Source organism: Sphaeramia orbicularis, chromosome 8 (assembly GCF_902148855.1).
Source record: "Sphaeramia orbicularis chromosome 8, fSphaOr1.1, whole genome shotgun sequence".
Taxonomy (NCBI): domain Eukaryota; kingdom Metazoa; phylum Chordata; class Actinopteri; order Kurtiformes; family Apogonidae; genus Sphaeramia; species Sphaeramia orbicularis.
The window spans coordinates 17,032,357-17,054,330 of NC_043964.1; the positions used below are offsets into that span (position 1 = coordinate 17,032,357).

General features: G+C 32.3%; 1 protein-coding gene across 1 annotated transcript in view; it reads left to right on the top strand.

Moving 5' to 3' along the window:
- The first annotated feature begins 15,676 nt into the window (after positions 1–15,676).
- The window catches only part of LOC115424961 (lysine-specific demethylase 8-like), a 29,125-nt gene continuing 22,827 nt past the window's right edge, over positions 15,677–21,974 (top strand). The window contains exon 1 of the mRNA XM_030142386.1: positions 15,677–15,778. The gene's annotated coding sequence lies outside the window, so the exon portion shown is untranslated. The remainder of the gene's footprint in view (positions 15,779–21,974) is intronic.

The window sequence follows — 21,974 nt, forward strand, 5'->3', positions numbered from 1 at the left end:
CTGCACGAAGAATATATACACATCAGCTCCAGTATTGTCACTAATCATCAACATATCCAAGAAAAAAAATCCCCAAGAGAATAAATGACTCCCATGTAAAAAAAAAAAAAAAAAAAAAAAAACACATGATGCAAATAAACTTGCATTTAAAGGGTTAAATTTCTGAAAATGGATATGTAGTAATAACTGTGAATGCATTAGTATTATGTAGACCAGGGGTGTCAAACTATTTTAGTTCCACATTCAGCCTAATATGATATAAAGTGGGCCGGACCTGTAAAATAATATAAATAATAGGATAAGAACTTTTCAGTGAAAAAAGTAAATTCCGTAATGAAAATGTTTCCATCTACGAATTGTACTCAAACATAACATGAACAAATATGAACAACCTGAAAATTCTTCAGTAAAATAAGTGCAATGTTAACAATATTACACCTCAGTTTATGATTCATCCATGTGAATCACAACTTACAGATCACAGTGGATCTACAAATATACAAAACAGCTGATAACAGGGAGAGTATTATTAAAATTCCACATACTTCTCTTAAGACATTTCAGATATTCACATCTTTTGTTGAAGGCTAGTCTGTAAATGTAAACATTTTTTTGTAATTTTACTTTTTTTTTTTTTTACACTAAAACAGAGACAAATTTACAGTTTTCATTATTTATAGTATTTTACTGGTTCTTATCCACTTTAGACTGAAATGACCTAAAATGATTCTAACATCCTTAATTGTTAATATCTTCAGTGTAATTTTTGCTTTTCACAAATTCATCCCAGAGCCCTTTGGCGGGCCAGATTTGGCCCCCGGGCCGCATGTTTGACACCTGTGCTGTAGACTGTCCCAGAGCTGCATATTTGAAACTATGTTGAAAGTTTGTGTTCATTTATAAATGTCAAAAAAAACTTTGTACTTTAAACTAATATATAATATATAAGTTTTTCCATTTTTATGACAACAAAGAAAAATTTGTTTTAGAAGAGGTCATCAAATATACCAGTCATTTAATATAATATATATGCCATTCAACTTGTTGCATATTTGTAGTTATTTGTTTAAATAGATTCACTAAATTCAATTTTAATACTTTAATACTTTAGTACTTGGATCTTTAGATTCAGCTCTACAGAAAAACTCAGTTTCACTTACACATTTTTATTATCTAGTCAATAATAGTGACTGTCATGTTGCCACAATTTACTCCCACTCAGTAATATCTTACTGTGTCAAGATTTATATAAATAGTATGAATAGCTCAAAGTAAAAGAATGGAATGCATGGAAACATCAACATTTTATTAGGTTTTTCTTCTGTTTTTAAAGCAACATAATTGTGTTGAATGTACAATAAAACCTGTTTGCTGACTCTTATCATTAAATTCTATGTAATATTTTATAATTACATGTTTTTCGATTAAATGTAATCAATAAATGTGGAAAAAGTGTCTAATTCAATTTAATATTTGTCAAAACCACCTTTAGCCAGTTTTTAAGTACATGTTGCACATATTTTTTGGTATTAATTTCACATTCACTCACTTTTTATAGTGTAGCAATGACATGATTACATTAAATGTATAGGTAGTAAACTGTATACATGCGTTTGTATTATGTTAGTGTTAATCTATCATTTGGATTCATTTTTATCCTTTATTGATGTTTTTTGCTGCTAGTTGTGGTTGTTTCCTGACTACATTAATGATTCTCTTCTGCTCTTCTATAGCAGCAACAATGTGCAAAGAAAGCGACCATTAATAAATTAATTAATAAAGAAAGAAATTAAGAAACTAAGTCCAAACATGTCAGCAAATGAATGAATGAATTTCACATATTAAAACATTTAGTCAGAGTAAAATAATGTATCTTTTCTAATCTATCAAAAGTATTTAAAGATGCCAGTGGGACCTTTTTAACCCTTTATCGTATGTTGGTCTAATGTTCTAAAATACATGTTTCTTTCATATTGCATGTGTTTTTCTTTATTTTTAATAAATGCTTCTTTGAATTTTTTTTTTAATTGTATGTTTTTTATATATTTCGGGGGGTTTTTTGTTTTGTTTTGTTTTTTTGTTTTTTGCCACATACGGGCAAGAAACCAAATATGGTAGCTTCACTTACCTTGATTTTCTACATGACAATAAAAATTCTTGAAAAAAATTCACAAATTTCACAATGTATGTATGTATCAGACATACAAAAAGGGATGCTGACAAGTGTTCAAGTCACTATTAGTTATATTGTCAGTCAATTATTATTTTGTTATTTGCTTTCACTGCTGTTTCAAAATTCAAAGGTGGTCTTTGGTGATGGTGAGTGGGGGTGGGGGGTGGGGGAGTTCTGGGGGTTTATACTTAGGGGAGACCCACATAATATTACCAATTCATGTCAGAAAAGATAAGTAATGTGTTAAAAAAAATTCCTAAACATGTGTTAAAAAAAAGTATATTGTCTGTCAGTTATTATTTTGTTATTTACTTTCATCAGTATTTTAAAATTCAGAGGTGGTCTTGGGTGGTGGTGGTGGTGGTGGTGGTGGTTGTTGTTGTTATTATTATTATTATTATTATTATTATAATAAATTGTATTTGTATGGCGCTTTTTGTGGTACTCAAAGACACTTTACATACAGCATAACTAGTATTCAGACTATGTTAAAATATGAGAAAACATCAGATTAGCAGCATAATTTTTTTTTTTTCATTTCATTTATTTCATTCATGGTTGTGCATTCCATCAGCAAACATTCAATAATCATTCAGTAAACAAACATGCACACACCCATGCTCGAAAAGGAGCAGGATGAAGAAAATCTTATGTTTCCTGCCCCCTTCTAAATAATAATAGCATTAATGGTTAGCGATAAACAACTAGCTAAAAAATCCTACTGTATAAAGTCAGACAAACAAAACTAAATACATCCAAAGATTGTACAAAATGAATACAAAACCAAGTGCAAAACATAGGTAAATATATACCTGACGAAATGATGCAAAAACATTATACCAGACCAAAATAAGCAAATAAATATGTCACAAGATGCAGTACAAATACAAAGCAAAATGTAAAACTTAGAACTGTTCATATAAAAAAAAAGTTATTTCATAGTTTTCACGTAGTATATCAGTAAATATACGTTACTTTGTTTCAAAAATTAAACGCATGGTATCACCTGTCGACATTTTTGCAACTCCATGAAAAATATGTTCTTAAAAAAAAATTAATCACCTTATTTTTTTCATGCCTAAAGAGGAATAAAAACAGGACAAAAACATATTGATTAAGGTTCTCATAATTCATGCATGAAACTTTCATGCGTGAAATTAGGACATTTTTAATAGGTTACACATCTTTTCTGACATGAATTGGTAATATTGTGTGGGTGTTTCCTAAGTAAAAACCCCCAGAATGACAACCCCCCCCCCCATGAAAGTAAATAACAACATAATAACTGACAGACAATATGTATTTTTAAAAATTTTTAACACATATCTGTAGGCCATTTTTAATACATTACATATCTTTTGTGACATGAATTGTAATATTGTGTGGGTCTCCCTTGAGCATAAACCCCCAGACCCCCCCCCCACACACACACACACACACACACACACCCTGAAAACCACCTCTGAAATTTGAAACAGCAATAAATGAAAGTAAATAACAAAATAATAATTGACAAAATAATTTTTTTAACACATATCTGTTGGAAATTTTTTACACATTACATATCTTTTCTCACATGAATTGGTAATATTATGTGGGTCTCCCTTGAGCATAAACCCCCCACCCCCCACCCCCAAGACCACCTCTACAATTTGAAACAGCAATGAAAGTAAATAGCAAAATAATAACTGACAGACCATATAATTTTTTAACACATATCTTTATTAAAGTTTTCAGATATTACATATCTTTTCTGACATGAATTGGTAATATTTTCATGATGAAAGGGTTAAAAAATAAAATCGAAGGTGCCCTATAAAGGGTTAAGCGAACAGATGACCTTGAAAACTCCACTGTGCAGTCACACTGGCAGTATTGTCTCCTATCTCTGACACTTCTATTTACATAAGCTAAGAATGAAACTGCATCTGTTTCAGTGAGTCCTTCCTCGGGTCATGCTGCAGTCTCTGTTGCAACAGTTTCTTTTGTGCCACGACAATACATTAATTTCATGAGTCAACAGGCTACGACTGACAGTTTGTGTCGAGCTAAACAGTGTTTAATTGGATTCTGATCCATGGCAACACCATCGGAGGCTTGTTTCCATCTTTTATTGCTGCAGCACCTGGAGCGTAATGGTGGTTATTACATCCCTCCTGCGGCGTCCCGGTGCTTCAACACTTGGGGCCCCTGGGATTTCGCTGCAGACAGTGGCAGCCCATGCCTCCTGCTGCCCCGCTGCCCTGTTTTGGCTTATTGTAGACCCTGAGCTGCTGCTGCCGCTGCTGCTGCTACTGCTGCTGCGACGTTTTGTGACAGCACCGCTGAGACGAGTTCAGGTTCAAAGGGAATTATGATAATATGAACCAAATAAACTGTTTACTGCACAAATTCAGACACAGTTGAGAAAACAATGTTTTATGAGAGGATCCTATTTGTAGAAGCAAAGTATTGACTTCAAAGTGAATTAAAATAAAAAAAATAATTAAAAAAAAAAAATCTGAACCATTTCTGAGTCGACCTTGTTAGGATATTTTTTATTTACAAAATGCTGCTTTTGGGATGGATCAGTGCAGCGAAGGTTCCTTTTGAAGTCGAATACAAGTCAGAAATATGACGATTTCAGACGCTTCATCAAAGTAATCTCAGTAATCTAAACCCACACTGCACAGTAATATTACCGTAGGGCAGTGTTCTTCAACGTTGGGGTCGGGACTCCGTGTGGGGTCGCCTGGAATTCAAATGGGGTCGCCTGAAATTTCTAGTAATTGATTAAAAAAAAAAAAAAAAAAAACGCTTACTAATAAAAAATATATGGTGAGTTGACAGAGACAATCACAAACATAAAAAACAAACTGTGAGTCTGAAACTGAAGCACTATGGTTCTATTTATCTGTCAAAGAGGAGATTCAGGAGATTCAGTCTTTGGTGGCCGACGTAAAAATTCAGCATGAATTTGACAAGACAACACGCAACGAGCGAGTATATCAGCGACTCTGAGCAGACGACATGGTAGTAACTCACCGCATTGCTGTGACGTCCAGGTACTGTAAAGTCGGCGGTATGACATGCCCCCTGTTTTAACATGTAAAATGTTGAAAAAAAAATGCAAGCAGTCCTGCTGGGATTTGAACATTGTAGACCAGTGGGGTCACCTGGAATTCAAATGGGGTCGTCTGAAAATTCTAGTAATTGATAAAAAAAAATAAAATAAAATTACTAATGGAAAATATATGGTGAGTCCCATATGTATTGGTGAATCCCAATCCATAAAAGACATGACAAACTGTGAGTCTGAAACTGAAGCACTGTGGTTCTGTTTATCTGTCAAATGTTCATTGTGGTCAGTTTCAGATGCTGCAGCTCTTTCATAATTCATAGTTTGAGTTCTTGTTTGTTCAGTATTAATTGTCAGCCTTGTAAATCCAAGCTGGACTGACTGTACATATCCTGACCAAAGAAAATCAAATTCTCACTTTGTGCAGTAATCTACACCTGGCTTTTCTGCCTCCGTCCATAATAATATACATTATAGAGACTAAATGTCGTCTAAAATTAACGTTTATTTGCAACATAGTACAGCAAACTATTACATGATCAAAAACAAATTAATTTTAGAAAAAAAAAAAAAAAAAAAAGTCTCCGTTCTGAATGTCTGGGGTCGGCAGAAATTTGTGATGTTAAAATGGGGTCATGAGCCAAAAAAGGTTGGGAACCACTGCTGTAGGGGTTTTCTTCATACAATAACATGACCAGCTGCAGTGGTGTGCTCTGTGTGCGCTGTTACAGATGCATCTGTGTGTGTATATGTATATGTATATGTATATGTATATGTATATGTATATGTATTTGTATATGTACAGGGTGGGGAAGCAAAATTTACAATGAACATTTAGTTGTTTTTTCTCAGCAGGCACTACATCAATTGTTTTGAAACCAAACATATATTGATGTCATAATCATACCTAACACTATTATCCATACCTTTTCAGAAACTTTTGCCCATATGAGTAATCAGGAAAGTAAACGTCAAAGAGTGTGTGATTTGCTGAATGCACTCGTCACACCAAAGGAGATTTCAAAAATAGTTGGAGTGTCCATAAAGACTGTTTATAATGTAAAGAAGAGAATGACTATGAGCAAAACTATTACGAGAAAGTCTGGAAGATACTATTAAAGAAGAATGGGAGAAGTTGTCACCCCAATATTTGAGGAACACTTGCGCAAGTTTCAGGAAGCGTGTGAAGGCAGTTATTGAGAAAGAAGGAGGACACATAGAATAAAAACATTTTCTATTATGTACATTTTCTTGTGGCAAATAAATTCTCATGACTTTCAATAAACTAATTGGTCATACACTGTCTTTCAATCCCTGCCTCAAAATATTGTAAATTTTGCTTCCCCACCCTGTATATGTATGCAGGACACATCACAGTCGGTGGAACTCAGTGGAGTTACAGTCAACAGCCAACAATGTTCAGCTTCAATGCCATGAAAACACACAGGAAAACACAACTAAAAAACAAAGAGAAGGACTGTAACGTACATCAGGTGTCATTTTTTTCTTTCTTCTTGACTTTCTTTTCATTGTCTTTCACTCAAAATAAAATTAACCCTTTCATGCATGAATTATGAGAACCTTAATCAATTTTTTTTTTTTTTCCTGAGTGTTGTTATTCCTTTTTAGGCATGAAAAAAAGAAAAGAAAATATTTGTATGAACCTATTTTTCATGAAGTTACAAAAATGCCCACTAAGCTGGATGCAATGCCTTTAATTTTATAAGCAAAGAAACATGTATTTACTGATATACTGCACAAAAACTATGAAATAAAAACATGTTTAATGCTGCTAATCTGATGTCTTCTCACATTTTAACATACCTGCATGGAAATAATATGCAAAAAAAAAACAAAAAACTTTTACAATCTAATAAGAATTACCAATTTTTTACACTCAAACATGTAACTGCAGATCAGGTTTATCTAGAACAGTAAAGTTACAGTGATGGTATGAATTACAGTGTATGGGATGATGCATAAGCGTCCAATGTGTTGGTTGATATGGAACTAAAACAATGAAATCTATAAGAGAACAACTTTGAACAGCTGTCCACTGTAGTAACAACTATGCATGAAAGGGTTAAAAAACTGTCACATCCTCATTTCAATGATACACTTTTCAGCACTGCAAAAAAACGGTATCTAAAAACATGATAAAAACACTAAATCTGAGGGAAAACGTACTAAAAACAGGTGAAATATCTGTCCACGCAGCAAGATAATTTCACTTGGCAAGAATTCTTGAATTAAGATTGTTGGACAAAGTATGATATGACGTCAGTTAATGCAGTATTTTCATGTTGTAGCATGTTCTGTATTAGCTGTAATCCTTTAGTGATCACTAGCATTCATCAATGATTTTTTTTCTCTGTAAATGATGAAAATGCAATTTTTAGGTGAAAAGTCCAAAATGTACCAAATAACAGAAAAATATTAAACATTCACTTAAAAATGTGGACAAAGTATGATATAACATTAATTTATGCAGTTGTTTATAATAATGTAGGATGTTCTGTATAAGCTGTAACCCCCTTTGTAATCATTAGCATTTGGATTTGTACAAATAATTTATCTAATAATTTATCTAAAGACTCTTTTTCAGTAAGTGAAGAAAATGCAAGTTTTAGAATAAAGTCATAGATTTCAAATAATAAAAAAACAGTCACCTAAAAATGTGGACAAAGTGACATTACTGACATTAATTTATCCACTTGTTTATAGTGTTGTAGCATGTTCTAAACCAGGGGTGTCAAACTCATGTTAGTTCAGGGGCCACATAAAGCCCAATATGACCTGAAGTGGGCCGGATCATTAAAATAATAACACAATAATACATAAATAATATCAATTCCAAAATTTGTATGTCTAATTTCTATGTTTTAGAGTGACAAAAGTAAGATTATATTATCAAAATTTCTACATCTATAAACTATCTTTTAAAAAAGTATGGAAAAACATGAACCATGACCAAAATGAAATTTATTAAGAAAAAAGGTGAAATTTTAACAATTTCTGCCATTATTTGGCCTCGGCCTCTCATTTTTACGTGTTCATCACAATGTACAGATCACAGTGGATCTACAAATGCATAAAACATTTAATAACAGACAGAATATTGGTAAAATTACTCTTAAGTCTCTTAAGACATTTCAGGTTGTTCATATTTGTTCAGGTTTTTCACATTTTTTGTAAAAGGCTAGTCTAAATGTTAACATTTTTGTGTAATTTTACTTTTTTTTACACTAAAACAAAGAGGAAAATATGTGGTTTACGTTATTTATACTTTATTATGATAGTATTTTACTGGTCTGACCCACTTTAGATGGAATTGAACTAAATTTATTTTGACATCCTTGATTGTTAATATCTTCAATGCAATTTTTATATTTCACTAATTCATCCTGCGGGCCAGATTGGACCCTTTGGTGGGCCGGTTTTGGCCCCCGGGCCGCATGTTTGACACCCCTGTTCCAAATTAGCTGTAAGCCCTTTGTAATCATTACTAGCATTTGGATTTATACAAATAATTTATCTTTTTGTTTTTCCCTCGTAGGTGATGAAAATGCCATTTTTAGAATAAACTCCTAAATTTAACCAATAACAGAAAAACCAAACATTCCCTTAAAAATGAACCCCTTCTGTGTTTTCTGAGTGACACCGGCTAACAAGGCCCTCTGAGATGCAGAAGGAGTTCCATGTAAACAGGGGCAAAGGTCAGCGACCTCTGCAGATGAAGACTTTTTTTTTTTTTGATTGTACTTTTTTTATATATTTCGTTTTTTATTTTTTTGTTTTTTTATTTTTTTTGCCACATACAGGCAAGGAACCAAATATGGTAGCTTCACTGACCTCGATTTTCTACATGACAATAAAAATTCTTGAAAAATTTCACAAATTTCACAATGTATGAATGTATCAGACATACAAAAACGGACGCTGACAAGTATTCAAGTCACTATTAGTTCTATTGTCTGTCAATTATTATTTTGTTATTTGCTTTCACTGCTGTTTCAAAATTCAGAGGTGGTCTTGGGTGGTGGTGGTGGTGGTGGGGTTCTGGGGGTTTATACTTAGGGGAGACCCACACCATATATTACCAATTCATGTCAGAAAAGATAAGTAATATGTGAAAACTTTAATAAAGATATGTGTTAAAAAAAAAAAAAAAAACTTATATTGTCTGTCAGTTATTATTTTGTTATTTACTTTCATTGCTGTTTCAAATTTCAGAGGTGGTCTTTGGGGGGGGGTGTTTATGCTCAAGGAGAGACCCATACAATATTATCAATTCATGTCAGAAAAGATTTGTAATGCGTTAAAAAAATTTCCTACAGATATGTGTTAAAAAAAATTAAATACAGTAGGTGATGAAAATGCAATTTTTAGAATAAACTCCTAAATTTAACCAATAACAGAAAAACCAAACATTCCCTTAAAAATGAACCCCTTCTGTGTTTTCTGAGTGACACCGGCTAACAAGGCCCTCTGAGATGCAGAAGGAGTTCCATGTAAACAGGGGCAAAGGTCAGCGACCTCTGCAGATGAAGATTTAGGAGGACGGCCGGTGCATGAGGTCGGCGTTGACAGCACAGGGAGGAATAACATCAGCAGGCCTCTGACCTTCAGTGTAGCCCCACACTGTCTTACAACCACAGAGTCAGAAACTTGTGAATAATACATCAGCCTCTCCTGCTGGGACCACCCTGACTGCAAGCACCAGAAAACATATACACAAACAAAGCATCCGCATCATGGACAGGCTTTGTCTCCCTCAGCTTCCCATACAATAACCAACAGTGCACTTGACCGGCCGAGGCCACAGCTCTGCTATTTTTACATCTTATTACATTCGCTTTTTCCCATTTGTATTAACACAATGCTTTATTGTTCTATTTTTTTTTTTTTTTTTTTGGGGGGGGGGTTGTGATTATTATTAGTACTTTTCATATAACCCTCTGGGATTTATTATTTATAGCTGCTACTGAAAAATTAAGCTTACATAAACTATTTAATAATCATTCTTTTGAGTGAATGAATGAATGTTTTATTTTGGACATATCCTCCTGAGACCCAGAAAAGTACAAGTTTGGGCTTTTTTTTATATTAAATAATTGGCTTGAATGCAAACAGCATGATGCAACAGTTCAGCTACATTTTTCCTTTTTATGATGATGATGATGATGATGACGATGATGATGATAATAACGATGATTATTATTAAATATACATTCATTAAATATTATGACAAAAAAAAAGAAAATTAAATGTCCATAAGGTAGGTTACTTAAATGCCTTCATCCTTAATCATAAATTTTTTGCTACATAAACAGCAGAAATGTTTAATTACTAATTTAAAAAAATGTTTTTAATGTAAAAAAAATATATATTATTATTATTATTTTTTTTTTTTTTTTTTTTTTAGTAGTAGTAGTAGTAGTAGTAATAGTACTACTAGTAGTAGTATATCTATAGTTTCATTTTATTTTGTTTTCATTGTTATTATTATTTTCCTTTGCAGTGGCAGCATTTTTTTTTTTTATTATTTATTTTAATTTTTTAAGGTAAAGCTGTGAAACTCTTGCAAACAGAATGATGCAACAGTTCTTTCAGCTACATTTTTCCTTTTTGTAATGATGATGATGATGATGATGATGATGATGATGATGATGATGATGATGATGATGATGACGATGACGATGATGATGACAATGATGATGACGATGATGATGATGATTATATACACATTCATTAAATATTATGGCAAAAAAAAAGAAAATTAAATGTCCATAAGGTAGGTTACTTATATGCCTCCATCCTTAATCATATTTTTTTCAAACATAAATAGCCGAAATGTTTAATTACTAATTTAAAAAATATTTTTAATGTAAAAAATTATTATTAGTAGTAGTAGTAGTGGTAGTAGTAGTAGTAGTAGTAGTAGTAGTAGCAGTAGTATTACATCTATATTTTCATTTTATTTTATTTGTCTTATTATTTTTAATTTCCTTTGCAGTGGCAGCATTTTTTTAATTATCTATTTAAATTTTTTTAAGGTAAAGCCGTGAAACTCTTGCAAACAGCATGATGCAACAGTTCTTTCAGCTACATTTTTCCTTTGTGTAATGATGATGATGATGATGATGATGATGATGATGATGATTATATACACATTCATTAAATATTATGACAAAAAAAGAAAATTAAATGTCCATAAGGTAGGTTACTTATATGCCTTCATCCTTAATCATATTTTTTTAAACTTAAATAACCGAAATGTTTAATTACTAATTTAAAAAATATTTTTAATGTAAAAAAATTATTATTATTATTATTATTATGAGTAGTAGTAGTAGTAGTAGTAGTAGTAGTAGTAGTAGTATATCTATATTTTCATTTTATTTGATTTTTTGTTGTTATTATTATTTTCCTTTGCAGTGGCAGCATTTTTGTTAAAATTTAATTTAATTTTTTAAGGTAAAGCTGTGAAACTCTTGTCCCCTACAGGGGACAAAAACATCGCTGTATCATTGGATCTCAAGAGAATATAAAAAACACAACACAACCACCAACAAAGCAAATACCCAAAGCAAATGATCAACATAAGGCTTCCCAAACAAAAAAAGGACATTTATACTATCATAAAAAATAAATATGTACCACATTTTTAGTGTTTTTTACATATCCAAAAATGAATGAGAAGAAGTAAACACTTATATAACCCCACCCCTAGTCCCTAAATCATGTATTATAACACTCTAAGCTTCAAGTACATAGCTAATCATAGCCTCACTAGAATAATGAGGAAGAGAAAGAAAGAAAATGAATAACAGTAAATATTAATAAATAAAATAAAATAACAACAGTATTATTCTTATTACTTTCCCCCCTCGTACCCAAAGAATAAATGAGAAAACCAACCGATATTCAAACATTTTGGGGGACAACAGGACAGAAAAAGACTTTATTACTGTTGTCAAATTTTAAATTTTTTTATTGTCATGTAGAAAATCAGGTCCACGAAGTTACCATATTTGGTTTGGTCATATAAATTGAAAAGAGCATGTATTTTAAAACATTATAGAATATTAGAAAACATCAGTGCTGATCCAGACCCCTGTCCACATCCACATTCTCCCTTTGAACATCATTCCTTACATTAGTACCATTACTTCATGGTACCTAACAGAGCAGGTACACTCACTGTTCATGCACAGGTGGACCTTACAGACCCTGTAGACCACATTGGACCTGAGACTGTTGACTCACTGGAACTGTTACTGCCACTGTCTTGTAATGTATACAGAAATTACCAAAAATGGTCACGTGCCAGATAAAGGGTTAAATTCTTTAGATAGATTAGAAAAGATAGATTATTTTACTCTTTGACTAAATGTTTAATCCAGTCATTCATTTGCTAACATGAATGGACTTAATTTCATATAGTATTAACAGTAGCTTTCTTTGCACATTGTTGCTGCTGTAGAAGAGCAGAAGAGAATCACTGATGTAGTCACGAAACAACCACTTGCCCAAAAAAGGATTAAAATGAAACATATTTGGACATTGATTTTACTCCATTTTCTCACTGTTCCATAATTTCATCCCGCAAACAGAAACACGAAAGCTCTTCCTAGGTGTGCACTATGTCGTATTTTTAAAATTGTGTAAAAAATAAAATAAATGGGTCAAGTCACGCACCTGTTGACTTTGAATCAAAAAATTAGAATTGAGATAATGATTTCAAACTTTTTGTAGTTCAATAGTATAACATCTTAAGTTTCTAAATCCATTAAAATTTTTGCTAAAAAAGGATTTTCAAGAAAATTACAGAACTTTTTATTCAAATTAAATTCAGTCCCTCGGAAAGTTCTCTAAGAATGAATAATAACATAACTTATCACTGCTATAATTTGAAATCTCAATTATATATTTCTATTTTCAATATAGTTATATAACCTTTTATACACCCTTTTATGATTACAAAAATAATTTTGTCAGAAAAATTGGTGTGAATTGCTTTTTTAAGCATTTGAATATCAGATGGTGCCGGTTATGCAGGGAATTTCACTTTTCTCAAAAAACCTGTTTTTTTTTAATCACTAAGTAATCAAATGAGATAAACCAATGGAAATTTCTGAAAGTAAGCATTTAACCCTCTGCTTAAGCATGGTTTCATTGGAATTTAAGATTATTTTGTCACTAATCTAAAAAAAGATTTATTTTTTTTCCCTACAGAACCAAAAATAGGTCTCGACATGAAATAGCTAGCTTGTGAAGGATTTTTTTCTTTCACTTTCCATAGATTTAACTTTTCAAATCAATAATTATGATATTCTGTTGTCTTCATATGGATTTGGTATACATGAATATTACATTCTCTGGAAAATATTTCCTCTTAATTGAGATCAAAGGGTAGTTATCACAGGATATTGATGAGACTCAACTTGAGCACTCTGTCAGCTGGTACGAATGGGGTCGCAGCAATGGAGCCACAGCTAAGTTCCTCAAGACTGGAACAGTCTCAGAGCTTCTCTCAGCTTTGGCCACCATCATCCCTTACTTCAAGACCCACAGCTTCATCAAGAACAAGCAAGCAGCCTACTTCAAGGAGAAGCAGTCCATTCAGGATCCTAGCCGCTGCACCATCCAGATTGACTTCAGTCAGAATGCCAGCATTCTGTGGCAGGATGAGGTCCAAAGTGGTCAGTGGTGCCATGGCCATTTTATTTATTTATTTATTTATTTATAAATAAATAAATACAATTATGTAACCCACTTATGACCTGATGCAACATGAGAATATATCCGAATGATCTGACATGGACTGAAACAGGACAATATCTAAACTAACTCAACCCTCTTATCATGATGGAATAATATTGTGACTCATTGACCCACTTTGTTATCATTGCACTTTACGTTTTGATACTGCTCTGTCTGTGCTTGTCGACGCTCTTTTTATGTCTTTGCATTTTCATTTTATTGTCTGTTTGTTAAAAAAATTAAAAGTGGTCAAAAACAAAGTATTAAATAAATAAATAAATAAATAATGTAACCCCCTTAAATTGTTATTTCCTTCCATATGAATACATGTCTTCTGAATATTCTTTGGTAGATGGTTATTATTCTTTATTCTTTTTCATTACATGTGTAATTAGTCTCCACTTTCAGCAGCTTTTGTCCTGAAGCAAAAGCTTAAGAGAGAAGAAAACAGCAGTTCTGGCCTCCCCACTCAGTAATTTCTCACCTCCATGCATGTAAGTGAACAATAGATTGAGCCTGGAGAATTTTTCTGTTTACACAGTGAGAATGAACAGAAATGCATGAAACATTTTTAAAACCCCCTGTGATTTCTGGAAATGCAGGCTCTCTTTCTCCCTCTCTCTCTCTCCCTCCCTCTCTCTCTCTCTCTCTCTTGTTTCCATCTGCTTTACATACAAGAACAGTTCCTTGGTTTGCGCTGAGATTATTTGAATTTCATAGAGTGTTTGACATTTGATAATAGTGCCGTGTGTTTATAGATTCAAGACTTCCCTGCTGAAGGTTTCCTATCATGTTTGTTCAGGCTCTCCTCCTACAACCCCCTGAAAAGCAATTGAATCAAAAAAAAAAAAAAAAAAAGTCAAATATCTATGTGTGACATCAGAAAGACAAACCCAATTATTGTTTTAGCTTCGCATGAGCAGATACATATCAATCAGCCTTTAAGGAATAAATCTATATTTGCATAAATTATTCAGAACAGCATGAAAGATGAAAAAAAAGAAGTCAAGTAAGTTTTTTTTTTTTTTTTCAGAACTGTATCATTAATTACAGTCCAAATAATAGCTGGATCACTTGCATAACAATAGCTGGACATGTTTATAATTAAACGCGTTTATGTGTCTGCATTTGTTCTGACTCTTGATCACTGTTTCGCGGATAAATTTATTACAGTTGCCTCATGAGACAGAAAATTTATGCAGCTTCGAGGCTGTGATGGTGCATAGATATGTGGAAGAGAACTGAGCAGGATGATGCAGCCAATGCACCCTGGGATATGGAGGAAAAGCAACATTAAACAAACAGGCATGTGTGTTTGGTCTCCTATGTAGTCCACTACATCCTGGTCACTTAAATAGAGGGGACACAATTCAGCATTTAATTGACAGTGTTAAAAAAATAAATAAATAAATAAATAAAAGTCTGATCTGACAGGTTGTGTATGCTACTGCCCTCTACTGGAACACAAAGTAAATACACATATAAGATTCTGCCTTAAGAGTATAAAAATATAAGTATCACCCCTTGTAAATATTATTTAAGATGTAACACAAATATATGTATTATATATATATTAGAATATTTCGAAAAATATACATATTAACACGTTTTAAGAACCTTAATCACACCGCGGAACTGATCTAAGACGCTGTGGTTCCTACCCGGTGTGTTTTTGTCGACCCACCGGCAGAAGAGCAGAAGCAGCCGTGCACTAAAGTTTATAGTTTTACGGATTAACGACACAAATACGGTGGAGGATGATGTAAAAGTCAAACCAACAGGTAAATGTTGCATTTTAAGATAGTGAATATGTTGTAGTTGTGATTGTCTGATGTATTTTTTCGCTGAATGTTTGCGTTAAAAATGAAACACATCAGATGTTAAATGGAAGTTGTACAGGTGGAAACATAGTTCATCCAATTAGTGTGTTTTTTTTGTTCGTTTATTAATATTATTTTGTACCGTCAGCACTGATAACATGGTTCTAATGACTAAATGTTCTATTATTATTATTATTATTATTATTATTATTATTACTAGTAGTAGTAGTAGTAAACATGGACCATAATTACACAAATATATCTAATATTATAAATGTTATTATTCCTGTTTGTTTTGATTGTGACTGCAATAATGTCCGCAAAGTCACATTTTTTAAACAAATGTTTCAGCTTGTTTAAGAGAATATAATCTTATTGCCTCGTTTTGTGATGATAAGAGTTATTTACATTAGTTTTTAGTTTAGTTTTTTTTTTTTTTTTTTTTTTTTTTAACCTTTTATTTAACCCTTTCATGCATAGTGGTCACTACAGTGGACAGCTGATCAAAGGTGTTTTCTTGTATATTTATGGATTTGTTGTTTTGTACATCATCCCATACACTGCAATTTATACCCAGAGGTGGGTAGAGTAGCCAAAAATTAGACTCAAGTAAAAGTACTGTTACTTTAGAAACATATTACTCAAGTACAAGTAAAAAGTAGTCATCCACATAATTACTCAAGGAAAAGTAAAAAAGTACTTAATGAAAAAATTACTCAAGTACTGAGTACTTCCTGAGTAACATCATATTTATTGTTCTTTGAAATTCAACAATTAATAAATGAAATGTTAAAATAAAATATATAGAATATATGTCGAGGCCCAAAACGGAATCTGGCCCGATTCAGAATCGGGCCGGCCCAGAATGGAATTCTATTCTAAGCCGGCCTAGAATGGAATCCTGCTGCTATAATGTTATTTTTATACCATGTTTCATGCAAATGATCCATAATTCCATAATTTGTCATAATTTTACATTTTCAGTCTTACATACCTTGAGTAACTATTGTCAATTTTAGTCGACTTCACTGTACCATATATTGGTGGGGAGTACCACTAGGTTCTATTTGTAAATAAAGTGTATTATAGTTTACAATTAAAATGTTGTTTGTTTCATTTTTTTTTTTCACATATTTGCAAATTCCATGTATTGATTTTTGTAATAATTTAGATCATTTGCATTAAACATGGTATAAAAATAACATTATAGCAGCAGGATTCTATTCTAGGCCGGCCTAGAATAGAGTTCCATTCTGGGCCAGCCCGATTCTGAATCGGGCCAGATTCCGTTTTGGGCCTCGACATATATATGGGAACATTACAGCTAGTGACAAATATACCTCACAACAATCTTTGTTGGTTCCATCACTTTAATATTTCTCATCTGTTCTTATGGAGGCAGATACTGTGCATGCTTTTCTATTTACTTTTACAAGTTAGCCTAGATATCTTTATCTTAACATATCTTCCCCTTCTGTCGAATTTCTTTTAACTCATGTGAGTCGTGAGTTTTTGGTGAAAATCTTTCTAACAAAACCAAACAAATCGTTCGTCCATTAACAAATGACCAAAAATAAAAGTAATAAGTAGAATGTGCACCATTGTAATGGAGTAGAAGTAGCGTTTCTTCTTCATAAATATGCTCGAGTAAAAGTAAAAAGTATGTCATATTAAAAGTACTCTTAAAAGTACAGTTTATGTAAAAAGTTACTTAAGTAAATGTAACGGAGTAAATGTAATGCGTTACTACCCACCTCTGTTCATAACATTACTGTAACTTTGCTCATCTAGATAAACCTGATCTGCAGTAACATGTTTGAGTGTAAAAAATTTATAATTGTTACTAGACTGAAATAAACAGTTTTGTTTTGTTTGTTTGTTTTTTTTTTATTTATTTATTTTTTTGGCATATTATCAGCATGCAGGTATGTTAAAATGTGAGAAAACATCAGGTTAGCAGCATTAAAAATGTTTTTATTTCATAGTTTTCACATAGTACATCTGTAAATACACATTTCTTTGCTTCTAAAATTAAACACATGGTGTCCAGCTGAGTGAACATTTTTGTAACTCCATGAAAAATAGATTAATAAAAAATCAATCGCATTGATTTTTTTTTTTTTTTCATGCCTAAAGAGGAATAAACTAGGAATACACTCCAGAAAAAAAATCTTGATTAAAGTTCTCATAATTCATGCATGAAAGGGTGAATGTTATAGGTTGGCTTTTTGATTTCTGATTAGTTTTAGTTAGATTTATGAGTGCCCATTAGTTTTAGGCTTATTACTATTTTTGCAGAATTGTGTAGATGTAATTATATTATATTAGTAGTTGTTCTAGATATTGGATCCCATGGTAGATGTTACAAGATAATATATACTCAGATAAACAGATTTGCAGTCTGAATGCTGCTAAAATATGACCTTGGATGTTTAGAAGTACTTCATATTTTTCAATATTGGGAAATGTATTGAGGTTTTTCACACAGATAATGTTATTTGTCGTGTGTTTTTTTTGTTTTGTTTTTTTTTTGTAGGGTTTTAACACTCTGACTCAATTCATATGTATGACTTTTAAAAATGCATCATTGCTGTTTTATTAAAAGTTAAACCCCAGCCTTCCTTTAGAACCTCTTTTTCATCATCTAAAGGGTTTTTTCTGATAAAGAGATTCACTTTTCTTCGCACTGAATAGTTGCAGATCTCAGTCCATTGATAAACACCCCCGAAGTAGAAACTTAACTGACATTTTCTTGTACAATGTAGAGTGAAAAAGATTATTTTTCTAGAATGAAATACAGCATAGCGTCAGATACAATTTACAGAGCGGTTATTAATCAAATATCACATATTTTGCAAAAATGAAGGGTGAAATTACAACGCTATTTTGTTTTAGCTCCATCGTTAATGATAGTAATTTTCATTTTTATTTGCTTTAACAAAATAATTTTTTCTCAGCTATTTTTGTTTTGCTTAGTGATGCACTGAGCTGATGTTAACACTTATTTTCTGTTTATTTTCCAATCCAATTCAACTTTATTTGAAAAGAAGTTTAAAACAACCATAGTGGACCAAAGTGCTGTACAGAAGAATAAATAAAACCAAAATAAAAGAATAAGATACAAGACTAGATTAAAAGACATAGAACAACTGTGCAACAAAACCGTGTTATACAGAAAAATAAATAAAACCAAAATAAAAGAATAAGATACAAGAATAGATTAAAAGACATAGAACAACTGTGCAACAAAACAGTGTTGTACAGAAAAATAAATAAAACCAAAATAAAAGAATAAGATACAAGAATAGATTAAAAGACAAAGAACTGTGCAAAAAAAACCAGTGTTGTACACAAAAATAAATAAAACCAAAATAAAAGAATAAGATACAATAATAGATTAAAAGACAAAGAACTGTGCAAAAAAAAACAGTGTTGTACACAAAAATAAATAAAACCAAAATAAAAGAATAAGATACAATAATAGATTAAAAGACAAAGAACTGTGCAAAAAAAACAGTGTTGTACACAAAAATAAATAAAACCAAAATAAAAGAATAAGATACAAGAATAGATTAAAAAACATAAAAAGCTGTACAATTAAAACAACAAAAAATACGGACAATAAACCAATACCAAATAAAACAATAGAATAAAATTATGCATTCAAACATCTCACATTTATTTTGTCTTGGCTGTTTTTTCCCTCTTGTACTAAGGAAGAAATGTTAGAAAAAAAAATAATTGTGCAGTGTTAAAATCCTTAAGGCCTTCATAATAATATCCCCTAAATGAGAGCAAAATAATTATCACATATTAACAAAACACCCCCTAATGCAACACGACGGGTAAACATCGGCCACTGCCATCGTTGAAGCGTCATCTTCCTTGGCAACAGCTGATTTGGCCGACGTTTGTCCGATACGTCTGTGATTTCCCAGTTTCAGTCTTAGCTTTCGTTAACTGTAATAACCCTGGCTCTGACGCAGATAATTACCTCAGCCATGTGGACGCTGAGTTCTGTTCAGTCGACCTCACAGTTCAGAAAGGTGTGTTTATGCACTCAACGAATCAGGTGCTCAAAACTGGCGGCCTCACACTTTGGCATCATCTCCAGCAGCAGCACACAGCGTCCAAACATGGATGGAGTATCATCGAGTCGAGAGCTGGCGGCTCCACCAACTTTGTGACAAAGTGTCGTCATTGTGCATGTGTCACGCTCCCAGACTTGGCTCAAGTTGCTCTCACCTGCTTTTTTGCGGTTGCCAATTTGGAAATTAGGTATATACATCTGTTTCTGTGCAGCAGTGAAGCGGTCAGTAATAGAAAGAGCAAGTGTCCTGTGTGTGTGACATGGGTGCACTCATGACCTACAGAGCACAGCAAGAGCTGAGAGATAGGTAGGTAGGTAGATAGATAGATAGATAGATAGATAGATAGATAGATAGATAGATAGATAGATAGATAGATAGATAGATAGATAGATAGAACGATAGATAGAACGATAGAACGATAGAACGATAGATAGATAGATAGATAGATAGATAGATAGATAGATAGATAGATAGATAGATAGATAGAATGTTAGAACGATAGAACGATAAAATGTTAGAACGATAGAACAATAGAACGAACGATAGAACGATAGAACGATAGATAGATAGATAGATAGATAGATAGATAGAAAGGAAGAACGATAGAACAATAGATAGATAGATAGAACGATAGAACGATAGATAGAACGATAGATAGAACGATAGAACGATAGATAGAACGATAGAACGATAGAACGATAGAACGATAGATAGATAGATAGATAGATAGATAGATAGATAGATAGATAGATAGATAGATAGATAGATAGAAAGGTAGAACGATAGAACAATAGATAGAACGATAGAACGATAGATAGAACGATAGAACGATAGATAGAACGATAGAACGATAGATAGATAGATAGATAGATAGATAGATAGATAGATAGATAGATAGATAGATAGATAGATAGATAGATAGATAGATAGATAGATAGATAGATAGATAGATAGATAGATAGATAGATAGAATGTTAGAACGATAGAACGATAAAATGTTAGAACGAATGAACGAATGAACGAACGAACGAACGAACGATAGATAGATAGATAGATAGATAGATAGATAGATAGATAGATAGATAGATAGATAGATAGATAGATAGATAGATAGATAGATAGATAGATAGATAGATAGATAGATACAATAGCATAATGACTCCAAATTCAAATCAAAATTTCATAGTGAAAGTATTGGTATATCGGCAAAACTAATCATAAATAAAATCGTATCGGAAGCAAAAAAATCCATTACTACTTGTAATAGAGTCCCACATTGCCACTATGAAGTGTTACACGGCTAAAATTTGCTTAGAGGTCTTATTTGTGTCTTTGTGCATAAGAAATCAATCTAAGTGAATCCCCAAACGAACTTTGTGTTGGTAAATGCAAGTTATGCAAATTTACAGGATTTCAGTTCTGTTACAACATGTTGATGGTCATATGAACTATGTTTTCAGGTCAAAAATGTCCAATTTCATCACAATTAATGCTATATTTTCATGTCACAAATGGCCAAGTTATATTTGAACTGAATTTACCTGAAAAACAAATATTCTATTCTTTTAGATTCCCCAGTTTTTCTTACAAGATTCTATCCTACATATCACATGTTTTATTTTTACAGGTTCAATATGGAGTATGGTGCTGATCCATCCTGCTTATGTTACGCCAATACATACATTAAGAATGTCACACATCACTTTTGAAATCAACAGTTTCCTAATAATAAGCATTTTTATACAGAAATAACAATTCTATATTGTTATTTACTCTTTAGTATGATGATAAACTATACAATAAATAATTCTGATCCTAGTTTTTGCACAGGGATCATTTGTGGAAACGGTGACATGGCTGCCGAGCATCAGTATGATGGGATCTGTAACAACCATGTCACATCCGTCCACTGCCACATTTTGTGTTTTTGTGTCAGCTGTTATTGTTTTAGATCCACAATACTAACATTTATGAATAAGAGGAGAATTAGCAATAGTAAGTCTATAAGTTTATTACTAATAAAGTACTGGTACTGACCAGAGCATCATGGGTAATGTCACGTCCGT